Source organism: Caretta caretta, chromosome 5 (genome assembly GCF_965140235.1).
Source record: "Caretta caretta isolate rCarCar2 chromosome 5, rCarCar1.hap1, whole genome shotgun sequence".
Lineage (NCBI taxonomy): Eukaryota > Metazoa > Chordata > Testudines > Cheloniidae > Caretta > Caretta caretta.
Genome location: NC_134210.1, coordinates 65,817,187 through 65,823,186, shown reverse-complemented (window position 1 = coordinate 65,823,186; position 6,000 = coordinate 65,817,187). Strand labels below are relative to the sequence as shown.

General features: G+C 48.3%; 1 long non-coding RNA gene across 1 annotated transcript in view; it reads right to left on the bottom strand.

The window, feature by feature from the left end:
- Positions 1–827: 827 nt before the first annotated feature.
- Positions 828–6,000, bottom strand: part of LOC142072014 (uncharacterized) — a 30,968-nt gene continuing 25,795 nt past the window's right edge. Inside the window, exon 3 of the long non-coding RNA XR_012668297.1 lies at positions 828–914. This is a non-coding gene — a long non-coding RNA (uncharacterized LOC142072014). The remainder of the gene's footprint in view (positions 915–6,000) is intronic.

Here is a 6,000-nt window from a genome sequence, read left to right as displayed (position 1 = left end):
ATACTTAACCAAGGCAGGGCTACTCTCTGGATAGGCGTGTATTATAACACCCGCATAGGTGAAGAAGGCAGTCTCCCAATTTTCCCAAGTTCTAGGCATCCTTGGCCTCTTGGGCAACTCGCTGTTTTGCTTGCCTTGCCCATGTTTACTGTCTGTCAACACCTCCATGTGCAATAGGGATAATATATCCAAGTATTCACCTCTCAGGATTTTATCTTTAGTTGTACTGAGTAGGTGAACTCCCATCGGGTCAGCCACCCCAGCATAACCGTACTCAGGACTGCATGAAGGGAGTTCCGCAGAGCCCTGCTCCCCCATAGACACTCCCTCCCCCCCAGGAGTCTCTACTGTGTCCCATTAGGTTACATGCCCTGATGGCTGATGAGTCCCCATGTGCCCAGGGGGACATGGGCTTTGCTACCCTTGCTGGGGGTCTGCCCCTGTCCTGCTGCCCAAACTTGAGCCCAGGCTGTGCCTACCCTGTCACCCTGTGCAGACCCCTCACTCCTAGCTGCCTGAAGCTGCTGTAGTAAATGCAGATTAGCTTGTGGCAGGTGTGTCATACCATCAGTGCCCCCACTGAAGGTGCCACCCCTAGGTGGGTCTGCCCAGGCTTCTGGACTTCCCATTCCTGGGCCCAGAGTATTTACTACCCTAATAGGCTCACTTCTGTCTCCCTCAGGTGAACTCACTGAGTGACTGGTTGTGCACTGTCCCTGCACCTCGCTGTGGCCCCTTGCCACCCCTTGCCAGGCTGGAAGGCCAGATACCATCTCTGCCACCCATCCCCACAACCTCTGTGTGATTCAGATCACACTCACCCCTGGGATCAGCACTGCCATCATCCCTTGTGTTCAGTGGAAGAGAACTTCCTGGTTCGAGGTGACCTTGTGTCCTTTGGAAGTGCTGTAATGCTGTGGAGAAAACCGCAGACACAACTTCACTGACCATTTGCTGCACAGCTCCGCTGACTACCCCATTAATCCACACAGCCTGCCCCCCTGCATGCGTGGACATTTCCCCTCGGTTATTTCCCTCTCTCAGTCCATGAAGCTGCCCTGGGTTATTAAACACACCACCCAGGGCATTAGCAGCCCCTGTATTTGTGAGCACCCCTTGTCCCTGCTGAAATACTGTCTCCCTTGGGTCCCCTTCCAGCCCTTGGGCTCCATTGGGACTGTCCTGCTGCAGCTGCTGCCTCTGCTTGTCCCCTTTCCAGAAAAGGTACAGGCACCTGAGCAGCAACCTGCTTAGAGCCAGAAAGAATTGCAGCCTGATAGCCCATACATCCCCTTGCAGCACGGCTGGCACATGAAACAGTTACATTCCGTTGCCCCCCTCCCCCTCCTGTCATAAATATAAAGGGAAGGGTAAACACCTTTAAATCCCTCCTGGCCAGAGGAAAAACCCTTTCACCTGTAAAGGGTTAAGAAGCTGAGATAACCTCACTGGCACCTGACCAAAATGACCAATGAGAAGACAAGATACTTTCAAAGCTGGGAGGGGGGAAACAAAGGGTCCTCTCTGTCTGTGTGATGCTTTTGCCAGGACCAGAGCAGGTCAGAACTCCTGTGAAGAGTTAGTAAGCGATCTAGTTAGATATGCGTTAGATTCTGTTTTGTTTAAATGGCTGATAAAATAAGCTGTGCTGAATGGAATGTGTATTCCTGTTTTTGTGTCTTTTTGTAACTTAAGGTTTTGCCTAGAGGGATTCTCTATGTTCTGAATCTGATTACCCTGTAAGGTATTTACCATCCTGATTTTACAGAGGTGAATCTCTTACCTTTTCTTTAATTAAAATTCTTCTTTTAAGAACCTGATTGCTTTTTCATTGTTCTTAAGATCCAAGGGTTTGGGCCTGTGTTCACCTAAGCAAATTGGTGAGGATTTTTATCAAGGCTTCCCCAGGAAAGGGGGTGTAGTGCTTGGGGGGGGGGGATATTTTGGGGGGGAGGCCTTTCCAAGTGGGCACTTCCCCTGTTATTCTTTGTGTAACACTTTGGTGGTGGCAGCTTTTAACCTAAGCTGGTAAGAATAAGCTTAGGGGGTCTTTCATGCAGGTCCCCACATCTGTACCCTAGAGTTCAGCATGGGGAAGGAACCTTGACACCTCCCAATGCAAATTGATTGATTGTTTCAGACCTTTCTGCAGGAGCCTGAAGCCACGGTTGTCTCCTGACTGCACTAAATGTGGAGCAGCAGCTTCACTTGCTAAATCACCCCCCTTGTGTCCTGCTTGTAATTTGCCTCTGCCTGCCTTTCCCTGCCTCTGGGACGAGGGGGTAACAGCCCCCTGTTTTCCCGAGCTCACCCTTCTCTGTGCCCCTGGAGCCATGCTGTTTCACAGTCCTGTTTGCTGGCTTCCTCACTGTGTGGAACAAAAAGTCTTGCCCCACCCAGGTTTCGTACCTTTATGCAGTCCCCAGTCCCGGGTTTACAATGGCACAAGTGGCCCATGGAGCCAGGCCCATGCTCAGAAGGGGCCCCAGCCTGCTCCGCTTCCACTGCGCCCTGAGACCCCGCCAGCCCGCTGGCTCCCCACCCACCTACCACTTGCTCCTCTCAGCCTGCCTGCCTGCCTGCCAGCCAGTCAAGGGCTCCTCTCCACCCCTTGGCCCCACCCGCTGGCTCCTCTCTGCCCCCTGGCAAGACCCCCAGTGCACCTCCAGCTCCAGGCAGTCTCTGTTTCCCATCACCTGTGTGGCCCTGCCTGTCTCCCCGGAGCTGAGCCAGCTGGGACTGGTGCAGAAGCCTGGCCAGTTTCAGGCAGGTGGGGAGGGATGTTGGGGTGGGCTTGGCTGGGCCCCTCCAGGCAAGTGAGTCCTGAGGGACCCTGGCTGGGGCAGGCCCTGGCCTGGCTGATCGCTCCACTCCTGAGGGGACGGAGTGATTCCTGGCCCCGGGACCAGCCCTTGCTGGACTGCTGGTTCAGCCCAGCAGACAGTCACCTCCCAGGAGGGCTGGTGAGTGCGGCCGGGAGGCAGGGCATGGGGGAGGGTGTCTCTGGGGGGTCTGGGGTGGTGCTGGGCTGTGACGGGGTGGGGTAGATGTGTGTGTTGGGGCATAAGGGAGTGGGGGTTCTCTGTGGGGTGCTGGGCAGTTGTGGTGGGGCTGTAGGCAGGGGGGTGCTGAGCAGTGGTGGTGTGCAGGGTGCTGTGCATTTATGGCAGGGTCAGGGGGGCGCTGGGCATAGCGGGTCAGGGGGCCTCTGGCTACAGGGAGTTGCGGGTGTTTGTGTGGGGCGGGGTGGGGGGCGCTGTGTGGTGTGGCATGGCATGGATTCACCCCTGAGGGGAAAGGGCATGCTGGCAGCACAGGGAATTGACTGAGTGTGCATCTGGCAAATGCTGGTTAGCAAATAGTGCCCTCGCACTGGGCTGGGCAGAGCGGGACCACCCCTGCCAAGCCGTTCCCCATTGTCCCTGGCTGGTCCCTCGCTCGGGGGATCCCCCCCATCCCATGCACCATTGCCTCCATGGGGGCCCACAAATATGTTTGGAGCTGGGCCCCCAGAAGGTTAATCTGGCTCTGCCTTTATGCACATTGCTGGGGTGGGGGATGAGTCGTTGCTGCAAAGCTGACCACCGAGCACCTTTTTTACAGCAAAAAGAAAAGGAGTACTTGTGGCACCTTAGAGACTAACAAATTTATTTGAGCATAAGCTTTCGTGAGCTACAGCTAACTTCAGCAGTTTCTGACCTCCTTCCTCCCCTATCCCCCTGCCAAAGGAGAGTTGCCCTTCCTGGGTAAGCCCAGACAAACTGCACCACTTTAGTTTTGGTGCAGTCATTCCCATTGAAGCTAATGGGAATCTGCCCATTGACTTCAATTGGAGTTGGATCAGACTCTCTGTAAGCTGCATCAGTTGGAAACATTGAGGCAAAAGTGCCAATGAGCTATTATAGAGGGGAGCAATGCACACGTTTTTCACCAAAACAGAAGCTAGGGGATTTGGGGGCTTTTTACCTATTCTAGGCTAGGTATGAAGTGAAAACTTCTGGTATATCACTAGAAAATGTCTCAATCTCTTGGTGGCTTAAAGTAAGTCTGTTGTTTTAAATTGCCCTTGATGGTAAATAGCCTTTTCACTTACAGGAAGGAAAAACTAAAATTTGTCTATCTTGGATATTTAGGGAGTACCAATCACTGCAATGCCTGGCTGCTGAATATTAACGGTAAGTTAATATTTATATAGGCCTTTGTATGTTGGAATCACTTTACAAACATTAATCCTCACAGAGAGAGAAACAAGGACATAGGTGAGGTCATGATTTCTTCTCCAAGCAATGGCTACTGTAACAAATGTTGTAAATAAAAAAAAAAAAAATTGGGAAAAAGTCTTAGTGCTACTTGGCTCCGATTCAGCAAGTTTCTTCATTACATACCTAACTTTCAGAACATGAGTCACATGAAAGTAATTGTAGGTAATGCCCAAATACCTCAGTGAATATGTACATCCCTGAATATATACATTTGTGTATTATTTAAGAACGTTATTATTGTATGTTCTACATCGGTTGGCATTTTTAGGTTAGATCATCAATTATAGAAATATGATGTACTCTGTATTTGAAGTAATGATATTAGCAATAGTTCTGCCCCTTGAGGGCTCAATGCTGTAACTGTGCTTTTCATCAGCCAAATTTTTTTAAATTGAAAATATTTCCTCAGCTGACTGCTTCACTGGCTTGGGAGGTTTTTATCTTTGTTGTCAGTGCATTATGGAAAAGACCCTATTAGCATAATTTAAACAGGTTTAATATCCTTTCCAGAATTTGTGTAAAGTATACCTCTGGATATTCTTGATATCCATATAAATGTCCAATCCCTTTTAGAATTTTGCTAAGTTGTGGGCCTTGGTGACTTCTTGTGACAATGATTTCCACAGTCTAACCACACATTGTGTGAAAATTATTTCCTTTTTATTAGTTTTTAATTTGCCATCTTTTAATTTACTTGAATTTTTCCTTATATTGTTTTGAGACAGGGAGAACATAAGTTCCTAATCTACCTTATCTTTAACATTCATTATTTTTAGATACTTTAGTCATGTATCGTAGTTGTTTCCTTTCTAAGGAAAACAACCCCAATCTCTTCAGTCATTCTATTGTGAGTTTTTCTAGGTCTTTGATCATTTTTATCACCCTTCACTGAACCACCTCTAATTTTGCAATATCCTTTTTTTTCTGATTCAGACAGAAAATAAATTTTGAAGTGTCAGAATTTCCCACAGGATAGAAATTCCAATTTCTGACCAGCTCTTTTTAGAAACTTTTTAGGAATATGAGCAGTTTAAATCTTTCCATCCCATGTGAGTTACTTTGCATGGTTTGACACGGAATTTCATTTGCTGTTGTATTGACCATTTACTCAGCTGTTTTAGGTCTCTCTGAACTTTCTTAAAGTTCTTTCTGGGCCTGACTAACCAAAATAACTTGAAAAAAAAAAAGGAGTACTTGTAGCACCTTAGAGACCAACAAATTTATTCGAGCGTAAGCTTTTGTGAGCTACAGCTCACTGCAGCTGATGAAGTGAGCTTTAGCTCACGAAAGCTTATGCTCATATAAATTTGTTAGTCTCTAAGGTGCCACAAGTACTCCTTTTCTTTTTGCAGATACAGACTAACATGGCTGCTACTCTGAAACCTGTCAAAATAACTTGGTGACATCTGCAAGTCAGCTGAATCAACCACATTCTTGTGCACAGCCTGCCTTTGCTCCAAATGTTGGTAAAATATTCTTAATAGAAACTAACCCTGGAGAGTCACAGTCACCCTTCCGTTGGAGCTACATGGGAGTGGAGTCCTGCCTTGAGCAGTTCAAGTACTTGAATTTCACTTCTGTGGAAAAAGGCTCATTTCTGAGGGGTTTTTCCATTCCAAACTGAAAACATGAAATGTTCCACAGAATTCAATTTTTTGAAAAATTCTGGGCAGAGAAATGGCCAGTGAGGGAGCCAGTCAGCCACCTGCCCACCCACCAGTGATAAGTGTCAGGACTA